The sequence below is a fragment of the Lycium barbarum genome, chromosome 5, assembly GCF_019175385.1.
Source record: "Lycium barbarum isolate Lr01 chromosome 5, ASM1917538v2, whole genome shotgun sequence".
Taxonomy (NCBI): Eukaryota; Viridiplantae; Streptophyta; class Magnoliopsida; order Solanales; family Solanaceae; genus Lycium; species Lycium barbarum.
This window is the reverse complement of record NC_083341.1, coordinates 82780541-82798011: the sequence shown is the minus strand read 5'-3', so window position 1 is coordinate 82798011 and position 17471 is coordinate 82780541. Positions and strand designations below refer to the sequence as shown.

At 40.5% G+C, this 17471-nt stretch overlaps 1 pseudogene; it reads right to left on the bottom strand.

Moving 5' to 3' along the window:
- The window catches only part of LOC132639538 (uncharacterized), a 66300-nt pseudogene extending 50412 nt beyond the window's left edge, over nt 1-15888 (bottom strand).
- Between the last annotated feature and the right edge of the window lie 1583 nt (nt 15889-17471).

Sequence of the window (17471 nt, the reverse complement as noted above, 5' to 3'; positions counted from 1 at the left end):
CTTAAATAAGATTTATGGTTGATGATAACGAATTTGGAATGAAACGACGCAAGTTAGAACGTTCGTCGTAACTTTTGGTGTTTTGAATGAAAATTGGAAATAGATATGATCTCATACGTCTGATTTGGAACTTGTATGTAGTGTGTTTGAATAATTGGGAATGAGTGAATGAATGGACTAATATGGAAATAGATTTGGAATTTTGAAGTTGAATCAAGAATTTGCCAACTTATGTATTAAAGTGAAATTTTGAAGTTAATGTAGTATGATTGTGGTTTGTATGGTTTAATGATGTTTGGGCTGTTGTTGTCGTTGTATTTTGAGCCGAGCTAAGTCTCGGGGGTGTTAGATTTATAGGGGAAGTGCTGCCGAAATTTCGGTAGCCAAATATAGCCCAAAGACTAAAATGTTAATTCTTATGAATAGTAACTGGTAAAAGTGACCATTTGCAGTTTCTGGACGAAACGGGAATTGCGATTTGAGGAGCGTAAGGCGCCAACCAGGTATGTAAAGCCTACCTATCATTCTTTTGGCATGTCCTAGACATACTAGGTTAAGATCGGCCCCTCGGGAATAACCCTGCTCTTGGAAATCAAAGTTCAAGTTCGAGCACTGTTCACTCAGCGCGATTGAACCCTTTTAGTCGCATTTGGTTAAAAGAATGTTCGTACATCCATAACTTGTGCTGTTGTGTTCGAAACTCTCCGAAACTTTCGTAGATGGCTCTATGGAGCCGAAAGTCTGTGATTTGTGTCCGCCGCCTCAATTTGACCCGAGGTGGGCCCGCGAGCCCCGAGGCTCCCCTTATTCGGTTTGTTTGGTCCGTTCGTGTCCGTTATAATCTGCGACCGTCTGTTTATGACCAAGGATGCGTTTGAAACTTCCTATGCCATTAATGTACGTTTTCCCCTCTGAATGATGTGAGATTTTCGAAAAATGACTTATGAACGCTTTTTCTTGAGGACTTGGCAGTTTGGAACTCCGTAACTTTTACACATAAACTTTGATCAATCTGATTCCTGCTCCGAGCCTTCTGGCGTCAGTATATACCTATACGTAAACTATATGTTGAGTCCGACAAATTTATTTTTGATATGCATATGGTTTCTGCACTACTCTGTTCGTGCTGTCTGCTATGACTTCGTTCGTCGGTACCCGGGCCGACTTTGTGATCGTGCGCGCTAAAATATATTCGGGAGTTATGATGTGTTACGGTTTCCGAGGCCTCGCCATAGGGCCGGTTACCGCTTATGGAGTTATGATGTGATATGGCATTTGATATGTTCTGATGATATGATGTGTATGTGATATGATGTGTCTGGAGATTGTACGGAGATTTGAAAACTTCTGGAGTTATGATGTGTTGTGGCACCAGCGTCGGGGGGGGTGACCACGTTCTTAAACCCTTTACATGATTTGATTTGCATTTGTACGTTCGCCTCCCGCACAGGTTTGCTTTGTTTGCGATGTCGGTGTGTTTGTTCTTTCTGACTCCAGCTGTGTTTGTGATTCCTGTACCTTCTGCTTTACATACTCAGTACTTCTCCCGTACTGACCCCCGTTTTCTTCGGGGGCTTTGTTTCATGCCCGCAGGTATAGAAGCTCGTTTGGGTGGTCCTCCAGTTTAGGCTACTCATTCTGCTGTGTTGGAGAGCTCCCCTTTGATCCGGAGCCTACTTTGGTACATATCTTTTGTTGTGTCTGTATTCTGTATATTTGGATGAGTGGGTACGGCGGGGCCCTATCCCGTCCTATGTTCTTATGTTCTGTTTTGTCTAGAGGCCTGTAGTCAGATTTGTGGGTCGTGGGTCCGGTGTGGTTGCATGTGAGTCTGTTTTACGATCTTAAGTGGCCCGTACACTACTATGGCCAAGTCGGCCTCTGAGTTTGTATGTATGTGTATGCATTTGGGGGCGATGTGCATTCCGCCACCCTTCTGATGTGTGTGTGTGAAATTTGGTGATGTACATTCCGCCTTCCTTCTGATTTGTGATTTGTCTGATCTGTACGGGCGACTGCTAGGATAAGTGTTCAGTAAGTGTCTGATTGCGATGATGAGTTCGAATAACGTACGTTGAGTTTGGACGAGTCTGATTACGATGGTTTGGGTGTGAGTTCGTTTGGGGTGTCCCAGAAGGACACCAGTCGCGGCCCACGGGGCTGGGTCGTGACAAGTAGTATCAATACGGGGAGCCACTGCTGCTGCCGGCAATACCCTCGATGTCCGAAATCCTGGAGCAACTGTAGCATCGAGAGTATGACCTCCCACTCTAGTCTGTGAGCCATCTGGAGAAACTGGGATCATGCCCGCCTGAGCCAAACTGTCAAAGTACCCCAACACCCGAAACACAGCCTCGTGAAAATCAGGAGTAGCAGCGACCCCAGGTCTTGCCTCAGCATCCTTAATCTCCTCCTCCGGAATGTCGTCAAGCTCCGGAGTCAACTCTATGTCAGGGTCCTGAGCAGGTGCTGGTGCTTGGTTCCTATCTGGAATAGCTGCACGGCCTCTGCCCCTGCCCCTGCCCCTGCCCCTGCCCCGTCCCCTGCCACGTCCCCTACCTCGCCCACGGACAACTGCTCGGGCCACTGGTATGGATGCGGGTACGGGTGTAGGTGCAGATGAAGGCTCCTGGTCTCCAGTAACAGTCAATCGCGTCCTCACCATCTGTGAGAGAACATAGAAATGAGGTTAAGATACCAATCTGAACAATCTCGCACGAAAGGAATAAACCAGATACCAATCGGATTGAACTAGCACGAAAAGAGAAAAAGAAGTGGAGTGTTTCCTAGGTGTCCTATAGCCTCTCGAGGATGGGTACGGACATCTACGTACCAATCCGCAAGACTCTACTAGACATTGCTCTTGTACTCATTAGACCAATAAACCTAGAAGCTCTGATACCAACTTTGTCACGACCCAATTCGCGAGACGCGGTGGCAACTACACTATCCCTCTAAGTAGGCGAACCACATTACTAAAAACTAGTTAAATAAGCGGAAAATTAAATAAGAATAAGTTATCAAGTCTTAAATACTTATCAAACTAGAAATGTCACGACAACCCCAAAATCTGGTCAAAGGGTACAAGAGCGCTAATATAGTATGGAATAGAAGTCTGAAAATACCCAAAGGCTACATATTGTCTGTCGAATACAAAAACAGAAATAAATAGAGGAGGTCCTTCAGGGGCCACGGATGACCAAGTAGCCCATCCTGAATGACTGAAAGATGTCACCCTCGCGTATCAGCCACGGGGTGTAGAACTGGAACCTGGATCGTACTCTGCACTCAACAAAAGTGCAGCAAGAGCAGTATCAGTACAACACTTGTACCGGTAAGCATCATAGGCCGACAATGATTAGATAACGCATGAAGAAGTTGAAACAACAAGTAGCATATAGAGCAAATAGGTATGGTTACGTATCATATACAAGTAAAGTGTAAAGGAATCAGGAAATCAACCAAGACAAATATAATTCACCAAATGATCAGTCAAATATATGAGTGGATGAATGCAATGCAATGCAGTAGTCACCTCTCTCACTCCACTCTCGTACACACATGCTAAGGGCAGTGCCTCAAAGCCATGACCCATGGGGGACCCGCGAAGTCCATGTACCACTCGTGCTCTCCGGTAGAAACCTCGGAGCCTATTAATCACTCTCAATCTCCGGCAAAGACCTCGGAGTCTCTCAATCACTGACCTCACCAATCATCACAACAATAATATGGAAGGCATGCCATGCACGATATCAGTCCCAACAATATCACAATATAAATCAACAAGTACAAGTCGTATTACTGTCCACTGTTCAATTATCAATATTACCATTATTTTTCGTGTGATGAGTGAACTAGTATGTGACGGAGATACAAACCAGTGATAATCACATAAATAACATATTTAGCGACAAGCCCACATAACAGCTGACAAAACCAGCCTAATTGGAGTTCACCTCCACGTCCTGCCCGAAGGCCTATCATGCTATCCCTGTCACTTTCTACAACTACATACGATTCTCTAATCAGAGTCTAACTAAAGTAGACCGTAACCTACCTCAATGCCGAACAAGTGCCACGAACAATCAAACCAAAGCCTTCCCTTTGCGTAGATCCTCTGAACGATCGAGATCTATCAAATATGCGATCTACGTTAGAATAAAAATCTAAGGACACCCACACTGCTATACTTGTATCCGAAACCCAAAAACGACCTTAAAAAGTGACCACGGACCCACAAGGGCAGAACTGATATTTTATTGAAAAATCATATCACCCATAACCTAAGGATTATATATTTTTATGCAATTCGTCAATTTCAATCTTTAATGCAAACTTATCTATTCTATTGTAGATAAATTTAACTTAGGGATATTCGGATATACAAAAAGAGAAAAGGAAACTAACGTATCTTGGCAGTAGAGTAAGGAGTGAAATATGAGATGACATTGGTCTGTTACAATAATGAAAAATCACACAATATGACTTGCATCATTTAGTAGTAGTGCTCAATGATTAGATCATCATATGCCCATTATTACTCCTTAAGTTTATTAATCACACTTTGCACGTTATATGCAGTTCTTGAGCAACACTACCCCAGCCAAACACAATTTCCAATGTATTTTATTTATCTAAAAATGAAAAGGGACCTAATTGATCTTTTGGCTAAACAGAAAATTGTTTTCGTAATAAAGGAGACCCCTTTCTATTTGTCAATTCACTCCCGCAAAGTCAAATTAACAGTGGCCATATCTCCGTCTCACAACTCAAGTAGTGGTATTCATCATTTGTGAATATTCATTAATTTATTTATGTGAAAGGAGCAATTGTAAAAGAGAATACCTGCCACTGCAAGGTTTGATTCACGGGGGAAATAACCCTTCAGTTATTGCTGTCACTTAGATGCTTAGGGTTTGTGTTTGGTTTGGGTGAATGAAACAATAATGCCTTTGTAATCCATGTACGTGCTATGTTCTCTTCCTTGAAAATGGGCATTGCTTGGGGCCCACTAAACAATCACTTAGTCTAACCTAAAAGTCCACACTTAATTATTAGGTAAAGTGGAGTGTACCCAATGTACAATTACTGCTAGTGTAGGATGTGTTTAATTTATGCTTCTACATAAATTATCTACATGCATTCAAGTACTACATCTATAAATATTATCAAGGCACACGTAGTTATATGAACCCATAAAATAGAAAACTCTAAAATGCTGAAATTACTCGAAGATCCACTATATATAAAAAAAAATAAAAACTATCGGTCTTATTACATAAACTTAATAACTTACTCACTTTACCACATTTTGTACTTATAATTATTTTTTTTATCATTCCGTCAAATACTTTATTTACCAACTTATTCCTTGTATGGGTGCAAATAATATTCCTATGAATAAACTATTCATACTCATTAAATAGATATATTCCCAAAAATTACCCATCAATTATATCACCGTGCCCCTATCCCCACAAGTCAAGAATATCCTTTTAAACTACAAAAAGGGTATTTTATCGAAAATGAGTTCACAGGTGCTAAACGACCAAACGGGTCGTTACAGAATGGCCCTCTCGGCAGTTTGATGTGAATGGCACTCTTGGTAAATCGTCTTTCTTTCGTGCTTTATATTGATTATGGCCCCTTTGGCCTGATGTTTTCCCTTGTGGAGTTCGTCCCGTGTAGCTCTTGTGGCTAGATATTTACCCTTGTGGCATTTTGACGCCTCATCAGCCCTTTCCGGCAAAATGTTTAACCTTGTGGCATTTTAGTCCTTTGTTAGCCCTTTCTCGCTAGATGTTTGCCCTTGTGGCATTTCAATCCCTTTTACAGCCCTTTGCGGATATATTGTGGTTTGGATCTTCCATTGATAAGCTTCCTTTATATGTTATGAACAAATAAAGTTAGATGAATGGTCGTCCTCCTGACGACACTAGAGACCTACATCTGAAAATTGTTAGTTTCCTATAAAATTAATCCATGTTGTTGTCTTCAATTGTGTCTTGGCTTTGTTGGCTTGGTCTTTCTTCCTTGGGCCCGATCCTTTCGGGTTTGGTAGTTTGAAAAGATGAATTTATCTTAAAGCAATATATATATATATATATATATATATATATATATATATATATATATATATATATATATTTGTTGATCAAAAGTTTTCGTAATTTGTTCATAAAAGATAAAATGTAAATTTTGAAAACTGTCTAAATTGGTGGTCATGACATGCACATCAAAATGAGGACTCTTTCGCCCTTTGCTGCATCTCATGGTTGAAGCTGCAACTCCCTTGTGTGGAATTTTTGAGACCTTCTCAAAAATTCTGCCACAGTTTAAATCTTGCTTCGGCGAACTCGCGTTGAATTTTGATGTAAGAAATTTAGAGACCCTCTCAAAATTTCTGCCCCAGTTTAGGGTTTTGAGTCTATTTTCTCTCAGGTGTGAACTATTGAGGGAAATTTTTTTGAGAGGATAACAAAATTTGTGCCCCAGTTTGAGGTGCTGGATTGTATGACTCTTGGGCCGGACTTGTTGGGTATGTGTGGCAAATTCTTGAGCCGATTTCGACTTCTCTTCGAGCTCTTATCTCGGTAACTTCCTATGGGTTTCTTGGTTTTTTTTTTGTTTGGTACGACCGAGCTCAAAGAGCGCCTACATATCCTGTCGCAGCAGGAATCAGGTCAAACGTAGTTCGAAATAAAGCAATTGGGTTTTGGTTTTTACTAATAATGTGACCGGGTCCCAAATGGACTGCCAATGTATCCCACTATGGGGAAGTCAGGTCATTATATAGTTCATATTACAAGGAAATCATTTGGTTATTCTATCTATTACAAAATGATTACAAGTAATGAAACAACTGTTACAAGCAAATAAATAACTAATACAACTAAGAAGCGTGTCTTTACGTGTAGTACCGCTTGATGGCGGCCCAATTGATTGCTTTGGTCCGCTCTTAGCCATCCATTTCTGCTAGTATCACTGTTCTTCCGGAGAGCACCTTGCGGACGATGTATGGTCCTTGCAAGTTGGGTGCAAACTTTCTTTTGTACTCGTTTAGGTGTGGAAACACTCTCTTGAATACCATTTTCCTTATTTGGAACAGTCGAGCTCTTACTCGCTTGTTGAAGGCGCGTCCAATTCTTTGTCGGTACAATTGACCGTGACATATAGCCACCATCCTTGTTTCATCAATTAGAGCCAGTTTCTCGTATCGGTTTAAGGACCCATTCTGTGCTGTCCAACTCAACTTCTTGAATTATCCTCAGTGATGGTATTTCTACTTTAGCAGGTATGACTTCTTCAGTGCCATAGACAAGCAAGTATGGAGTTACTCCTGTTGAAGTCCGAGTCGTTGTTCGGTATCCCAGCAATGCATAAGGCAACTGTTCATGACAACACTGGTAGTTGTCCGTCATTTTCCTTAATATTGTCACGACCCAACCCCGTGGGCCGCGACTGGTACCCTAACTAGGTACCCGTACATACCTACCTGACCGAATTTCGTATCATACATTTTTTTTTTTTTTAAAACAGATGTTACAGAAGTAAGCCGATACAGATACGGCACGCGCGCAAACATATATATATATATATATATATATATATATATATATATATATATATATATCTGAACATGCAGACATTTACAGATAAGCCGATAAGGCTAACACACAGACGAAACCCGTAACCCACACATCTATCTACAGGCCTCTACAGACATACAGAATCATATGACGGGACAGGGCCCCGCCGTACCCAAAATTCCCATACATACAAAACATACGGAAGAACAGAAGATATATACCAAAAGTATATGCTCCGGATCGAAGGAGCTCTTCAAACAGCAGAGTCAGAAACCTACGCTGGCGGCGTATCACCTGGTGCGTCTGTACCTGCGGGTATGTAGCGCAGCCCCCGAAGAACGGGGGTCAGTACGAAAAGTGTACCGAGTATGTAAAGCAGAACATAACAGATATAAACATAGTCCGAACCGGAGTCACAGAAATATAACGAACAGAACCATAAATCAGACTGACGGACAGAGTCATGATCCAGACAGACATACAGAACCGTGTCCCATACAAATAAACAGAATTATGGTTCGGACAGACAGACGGAATCATAATACGGACAGACGGGCAGAATCATAATCCATACGGACATACAGAATCAAAATCCATACGGACATACAGACGTAGTCGTCTTTCAGACGGATAGACAGAAGTATGTCGGACAGAATTATGCATGCAGAGTAGTACAGAGTCATACAGAATCATACAGAGGCATGTGCTTATATAAATATAGATAGCACACGCATACATTCATACAGATCCCGGCCCTGTCTGGGGGCGCGGTAACAGAACCCGGCCCTCTTAGTACGGGACGCGGTGGACAGACAGAATCAGATCAGATCATATGCCATCCTGGCCGCCTTCCCCATACACAGATCATAATATCATACAGACATACAGATCCCGGCCCGTAAGCCGAGGGACGCGGTGAACAATGCAGAGAAATAAGCACGATAACAGAACCTGGCCCGGGATGCAGTGAAGGAATGCATTGAGACAGACACGAACCGATACATGAGAAACTACTTACATACAGACTCAACATACAGACTCAATCAAACTGAAGGGTGCCAAACGGCGAGTCAAAATCAGAGTATCCGGATGGTATGCATAGTACGCGCCTATATCCTACTTAGGGAGGCACGACATATTATTATCAGAATCAGATTCTCAGATGTTCAGAAATCATTTTTCTAAGAATTTCATGAAAATAGTTGTATCATAATCAAAATAATTGTTCAGATGGTTTCTGAGAAAATCGGACAAAACGAAAGTATTTAAAGTATTACAGAAGATATCGGGCCTTGCGGGCCCGCCTCGGACCAACTCAAGGCAACATATGTAAATTATCGCTAATAGACCTTATGAGGTCATCCATAATCGTTTGGAAGTGTTCCGACTCCGTTTAGGGAAGTTTTGTACAAAACTCACTTTAAAGGCAATTTGTAAAAAAAATAGCTTCAATTGAATTGAAGGAATTGGAGCGGTTTTCCGTCTCGAATTCCGGGGAGCGGAGTCGTACTTAAGGCTCGCGGCCGAGCCTATCACATCCAGAACATGCCTAAGAACAAAGGGAAAGGCTTCACATACCTCGACAGCGCCTTACGCTCGCTTGGCGTCGACTTCAATTTCGTCCAAAATCTAGAAATGGTCAAGTTTACCATTTGTTAGTTTCAACTTTTCCATAGTCCAAACTTAACACATACTTGTCTACCGAAATTTTGGCAGCATTTCCTCTGTATATATGACATCCCCAAAAGTTAAACACAGCCAAACAATCAACACAACCCAACAATAATATTCATAATAACGACAAGTAGCTCAAAATACATAATAAGGCACAATTTGCCAACTTTCCGTCATAACTTAACATTTTCCGTTCCGACCTTACACTTCCAAACCAAACTTATTATTTTGATGTTCATTACCCATCAAATTCATTACAACACGATTTGGAGGCATATCATACCATTCTCACAAGATATACATAAGATATGCAAACTTACAAACTTTCCATCAAAGCCACAATTTATCCAATTCTCCTAACCTTCAACATACAAGTTCATTATACAATTCCATCTTCCAAATTCATCAACAATAATCATAATTTGCCTCTTGATACATTCATTTCCATTTTTACATAAATCATAACAAAGTTGCATACTTTCCTACAACAACTTGATAACCATTTTTCCATAGCAACAACAATCATTATCCTTTCATTCACTTCACAATAACACACTTAGCATACTAACAAGATTTAATTCACATTCCATCATCAACATGATGCCACACGGCCATGCCTCATATTTTCCAACTTTCACTAATTTATTCAACTTTCACTTCCAATACAATTTCTACCATAACCATAACTAGATTACAATACAAAATTCAACACATCTCAACTACACCATCATACACACACACGGCCATACACACACATTCACAACACACAAAATTTTCATGCTTTTCATTCATTCACACATAATACAACATACATATACCTTCCATAACATATCAAAAGCATAAAATCCTTACCTTTCTTCAAGTTCTTCACTTGGCACTAAACTTGTCCTCTTGCCAAACTAATTGTACCAAGTTGTAGAGGACTTTGCACTTAGTAGTATTCCCACAAGAATTGAATTTTAAACTCAAGGATTAGGCTCCAATTTTTTTCTTTCTTTTCTTTCTTTTTCTCCTCTCAAACCCGAAATGGTCTTGTTCTCTTTTTCTTGATTTTTCTTGCTTTCTTGAACCTTCTATGGATATGTATAACCCTATATAATATTACCTAAATAAAATCATGGACTTGGGCCCCCTTTTTTTACATAGCATGGCTGGTTGGGCCTTCCCTTTTGGGCCTTGTTTTATTAATTTTGTTGAGCCCAAATTGGTGGTTACATCTTGTAATTCATAAGGCAAGTTTCCAAAATTCCAATTTTGCCCTTGGCCACCTTTCGTAATTCCACACCATTGAATTCATGACCTACACATTCATACCAAGTAAGGTCCAATTGTGGCCTTATTCATCACAAGTCAATTTATCTTGAATTTTTCGAATAAGCGAAAATGTCGGATGTAACATCCTCCCCCCCTTTAAAAACATTCGTCCTCGAATGTTAAATTGACCTTATGGGGCGTCATACTACTCCGGGAGGGTTCTCTTTATAGTTGTCCTTTGTTGACCTTCCGACATGGCTTCTTCACCAACATTATGGGGTAATTTTTCACATCACTGATTCAAATGCCTTCATAATATATTTTCTCGTACCCCACGTAATCGTCGAACCATAAGTTATATTCTTGTAACAGACGAACGCTTTCCAGACATCATAGTCCATATCATTTCTTGTTACACTCCTGAGTTCCCTACCACGTTATCGTAATCCCTCTTTCCTACCATCCATACTCTTTTTTTTTTTTGACATCGTCATACCAGACTAAATTACGATGTAATCGGGGCTTTTCTACCACTTGACAACATTCAGGTCGTCGTCCCTGCTTCGCTTCATGTATTCGGTTTAGTAAAACCTTTCGTCTATCACAATTTTAGTTGCCGAGACTCGGCTCTTGACCCATATGGGCACCAGACGAAAATCATACACACACATACACACATACAGATATATTTACTAATATCTTACTGGCGAACGTCTCTGACTGTTACTCGAATCCGCTCAATTTCCCGAGCGGTATTGCACCTTTTTATTTTTCGCCCATTTAGTCCGCATCAGTCTGCGCGACTTCTGTAAGGGCACTAATTACTCCACACATTCTCTTTTCCTTTAGATTACCCCAATTTCCATTTATACTTATCATAATTACACTTGTGAAAAATTTTGTGTCACTTCCCAGGGGGTCACCCATCCCAGAATTGCTCTGGCTTGAGCACGCTTAAGAAAATGCGGAAGTAAATGAAATCCGCCCCAGTATCTGGTCTGGTCATACAAGAGCATCTAACTAAAATCTACAGGTCTGGAATATCAATAATCCATCAAGTCCGACTATGTCTTGGAATAGGAAATAAGACATAAATAAAAAGAATCTTCAAGGCGGCGGACGTCTCGTGCTCACCCTGTAGACTCTAAGCAAATCTCGAAGCAACTTTCAGCCACGAGAAACAGAAGTAGATCCAACTTGGAATTCTGCATTCATAAAGGAATGCAGCAAGTGCAGGTCAGTACAAAACCACGGTATTGGTAGGTATCATCGCCCGACTAAGTATAGCTAACATAATTCAGACAATAAAGCAAGATAGGTAAATAAATCAACAGGTATAAGTCAAACAAAATCGGAACCAAGTACACCTCATCGCCTAAGTAGAGCATCTAAACCCAAATGTACCAAGTCTCAATATGTCTAATCTGAAACCAGCATCACAAGTAAAACAACAAATAATCTCAATATAAGCCATGATGCAGTGTAATGCAATAATGTATGAATGCAATGATGTGTACACATGTACACCAGATGGAAGTATCGACGTCTCGATAGCACAACCCAAGGTGACTCGCGAAGTCTAAGGGTCACTCGTCCCGGATCTTTGCCCAACAGACAAACGAAACCCCGTATCTTTGCCCATAGAGGGTTCTCACCGGCACCACCCTGGGGGACACACGGAGTCCATGCACTCACTCAATCTACGATTTCGGAATGAACATCAGATATCAGACTCTCACGTCACTCAAGTGAAAACCGAGCCCAGCTCATCATAGTGTTTCATCCAGTATCAACTTACTCAATCCACGATTCCAGAATGAACATCGGATATACGACTTCATGTCACTCAAGTAAAAACCGAACCCAACTCATCACAGTGTTTCATCAAGTATCATCAAGGTATTAACAATATATCATGAATGGATAATAACGCATGCAATGCATGTGTCAACATCAATTATCTAATCAATAGCAGAAGTACCAACATGGGTACGCCCACAACATATCATTGTCACAAGTACCAACATGGGTACGCCAATAATATATCAGTGTCACAAGTACCAACATGGGTACACCAGCAATATCAGTGTTACAAGTACCAACATGGGTACGCCAACAATACCAGTGTCACAAGTACCAACATGGGCATGCCTATAATATCATGAAAGACTACATAATTCATATAGAACTCTATCCTCGTATTAACATCAACCCGTAAGATACTACAATATCACAATCAAGATGGAACAATAGATTCCAAGATATACTAACAACATGTAGCATCAAGCCAACACAATAGAACAATCAAGTCACAACACAACGGGGTGGCTAGCCCCAATCACGCAACATGGCACAAACTTAGACAATATCTAACCCAAATTCATACCCGAAGGTTTACATGTTTTTTCTGACAATATAATCTAAATATATGCTTCATTATACGAAGTCTCACCAAGGGTAAGTCATAACCTACCTGGAAGGCCGAACAGCAATATCATTAGCAATCACACCTTAGCCTTTCCTTTCCTTGAGCCTCGAGATCAAAGAAGTCTATTCATACTCGAAATCTAGATTAGAAATCATGAAGATTGATATCTATATTGCTATCATTGAAATTGGGTCAAAACCAACCCTAGAATTTGGGGAAACGGGCCCACAAGGGCATATCGGGAAATTCGGAGGTAAATTATCCAATTAAACACTAGGTGATCAAAACCCATCAACTAATTGCTAAATTAACTCAAGGATTCATTCAATTTCGAAATCCAAGCAAAACCCCCAATTTTGGATATAAAGCCTAACTCTTAAATTCAAGAATTCATCACTAATAATGGAAGATATATGGTTAAAAACCTTAGATACATCATAATCTAGCATAAACCCAATCAATTTCACCATTTAAAGCAACTCAGGAAGTCTAACCAATTTTATGAACTTCTGAAGAAAGACCCATCACGAAAAATCCCAATTTTCTCACTTTAGAAATCATGGATTAAAGCTTCAACCAAGGGAATCAATCAAAGGGAAATACATAGACTATGGTTTAGACCTTACCCCATGGATGAAACTTGAAGAACAACCTTGATTTCTCCCAAACCCAAGCTCTCAAGATGAGAGAAACTCTAAACAACAATAAATAGCAAAAACAACCGGCTGTTCTGCCTCGTTTATTGTGCCAAACGATCCTGAAACTTGCTTTTGATGCCTCTAATGGATTTCTTGTGAAATTCTAGTCAAGTTAAGATTTTGAATCACTCCATTTGACCTTATAATTAAGGAGATATGGAGGTGTCAATATTTGGAATAGTGCAAATTTTTAAATACGAATTCAGTGGCAATTTTGTAATTAAACTGAAAAATCTGGCCACCCAATTCTTAGTAAAATGACCATAATCCCCTCATACGATGCCGAAACTTGATGATTTAAGTTTCTATGGTTCCACAATTACGATACAGATATAATGGTTTAGTCGAAACACGAATCAAAGGCCATTTGCTCATTATGATACCTTTTATGCTAAAATCGACGTCGAAATTGAAAAGAATAACCATCAACCCAAACTTATCCAAAACTCATCGGAATATAACCAAACTTTGTGTACATGTCCAAAATAATCATATAAACGTAGTGGAACTTTCAAAACATCGACACGAGATCATCTTGACCCGATGTTGACCGTGTTCAACTCCAATTCTAACTTAACCAGTTTCTAAACAAATGACCCAAATCACACTCAAACCCTTCGGGAACCAACCAATGACACCACTAAGTCATAAATCACCCTCCGTACCTAATGGAACTGTCGAAATTCAATTACGGGCACGTTTACCCAAAAGTCAACTTCGAGTCAAACGATTTTCGCTTTAAGACCAATTTTTCTGAAAGTCAATCCAAATCCTAAAATGATGCCTAAGAAACCGTACCACTGGTCCCCGCGGATCAAAATAGTACTGACAAGGCTAGGGGACGAGTCGACAGGGGCAAAAATGGTAAAAATGCAATAACGACTAACGGGTTGTTACATATCCTTCATCAAGTGATTGTTTAGATTTGCTTCATTGTCCATTATGATGGACTTTGGTATGCCAATATTGCATATGATGTAGTTTCGCACGAAATTAGCTACCACCTTCATTGTCACTGATTTGTGTGATGTAGTTTCCACCAATTTTTTGAAATAATCGATGGCGACCGATATGAATTGGTGTCCATTTGAGGTGACGGGCTCAATAGGACTAATGACATCCATTCCCCAAGAGACGAATGGCCAAGGTGAGCTTATAACGTTGAGTTCATTTGGCAGGACTCTGATTAGATCTCCACTGATTTGGCATTGATGGCATTTTTGCACAAATTTGTAGCAAACGCTTTCCGTTGTCACCTAGTAGTAACCCGTTCGCAGGACTTTATTGGCTAGGACAAGCCCACTAATATGGGGTCCAGTAGTTCCAGCGTGCACTTCTTCGAATAACTTTGCGGCTTTGGTGGCGTCCAGGCATATGACTAATCATAGATCTGGCGTCCTTTTGTAAAGAATCTTCTTCTTCAGGAAGAACCCGTTAGCAATTCTCCGGATTGTTTTCTTCTGGTTGTACGAGATGTTCTCGTGATATTCTCCTTTTTCCAAGTTTACCTTTTTGTCAACATACCACGGCTTTCCATCGGGCTCTTCTTCCATATGGAACAATAAGCATGTTCTTCTTTTAAATTTATTTCCAGTGGGTCAGTGTGACTGCTTTCAGGATGTTGCATCATAGATGCATAGTAGCGAGAGCGTCAGCGAACTTATTTTGAGCCCTTGGCATATGCTTGAAGTCAATTTTCTTGAACTTCTTGCACAACTTCTGAGCGAGGTTCACATATGGCAAGATCTTGACGTTCTTGGTAGCCCATTCGCCTTGTGCTTGGTGGATCGATAGATCCAAATCACCTATGACTAATAACTCCTGGATGTCCATATCCAAGGCCATTCTGAGGCCTAGAATGTAGGCCTCGTACTCCGCCATGTAGTTTATGCATCAGAACTTAAGTTCCGCCGCTATTGGGTAATGTTGCCCAATTTTGTGATACCAAGACTGCTTCGATTCCTGAACCCTTGTAATTAACTGCACCAACGAAGAACAATCTCCATCCTGAATAGGGCTCAGCTATATCTTGTTCTATCATCAATATTGCTTCATCTGGGAAGTGGGTTCGAAGTGGTTCGAAATCTTCATCGACTGGGCTTTCAGCCAGTAAGTAGGCCAATGCTTGTCCTTTAATGGCCTTTTGTGCTATGTACACAATATTGAATTCGCTTAATAGCATTGGCCATTTGGCCACTTTCCCGATAGGCATGGGCTGGCGAAAGATGTATTTCAGTGGATCCATCTTGGATATGAGTTGAGTAGTGTATGGCGACAGGTAGTGCCTTAGGTTTTGGGCTACCTATTACGGTTCACATTTCGCGGGTGGGGTTAGCGTTCGGAAAGATACTATGAGTTTGTTGGTGCTCTTTCGGACTTTATTTTTGAAAAGAGTCGCCTCCTAATTTTTAGGAAATTAGGAAAATCAACGGTGAAGGTTTTATTCAAATACAGTGAAAAATCCTTTGTAATCAAGAGTTCTAGGGAAGAGTTCCGATGATCCCCTTGGGAAGGTGTGAGGCACCCCAGTATTAAGGATCCATACTATACGGTTGACCTTCGAATTCCAATATGTGATTATTTGCTTAAATTTCTTGGTCAGCGTTCATCTTTCGCATTTTATAAAAGGTTTGTCAATATGGCATATCAGTTTATTTTAAAAGGATTTAAATATGTCCCCTTTATATATAGGGTAGTTTAGATTGGATTTATAACATCCGGGTAAACATAGGCTCCTTTCATGTATAAGGATAGTCAGTTTTCTCCGCAGGAAAGGAAAAAAATGTGTTGATTTTTGTTTGAAAATATACACGTATGAATATATTTGTTTCCTCTTTAAATCACACACTTTGTTTAGGGCCCGTCCATATAGTACGTTAGAATGTCTTATCTTAAACCTTGTCTTACAAATGCGTATAAATTATTTGAATAAGTCCGATTTTGGAAGGATGATTTTAGTTTTTGCTCTTGTAAACTTATATATGTGTTTGCAAAATGGTTTGCTTTTGGGACTTAGGCCTAAGATGTTTCTTTAGAGGAAAGTTATTGTCACGACCCAGCTAGGGGCCGCGACGGGTACCCGAGGCTGACCACCGAGCACCCTAGTCATTTACGCTTCTTTATCATTCATGATTGTACAAAAATCATTTTTGGGTGGAAAACACAATTAGTCTATATATATATATATACAAATGCCTCATTAGGCCATCAAAATAATATATATAATATATACATGCATGATGTAATAAACTTGTGAGACCATCTAACCCACACTACGCATCTACGAGCCTCTACTGACATACTATACATGTAGACGGAACAAGACTTCGTCATGCCCAAAATATACATATGTACCAAAAGGATAAACATAAGCACCTCCGGACAATGGTGTGCTTTCAATCAGCTGACAACTCCTAGGAATCCGGATCGAGCTCGCCTCTCTGTCTACCTGTGGGCATGAACACAACATCCAAAGAAAACGGACGTCAGTACGAATGTTGTACTGAGTATGAAAGGCATGAACAAAAACAACACATCAAGAAAGTAAAGGAGGCATCAAGTATGGAGCAACTATACCTGACTTGGAATCATATGAAAAGTAATGCATGCTGACTTACTTTTATGCTTATCATCATCTCATGTATGCATATCATGTATATATATATATATAAACTGCCCGACCATATAGGTGCGGTGTGATAATCAGTAACATTAGCCAGCGTCCGGGGTACCATCTCATGCCGCCCACTAGTGGTGTCTGCCCATGCCAACTGGCCATGGTGTATCGTATAGCTGCCCGCTTTCGCGGTGACTGCCCGGCCAACTAGG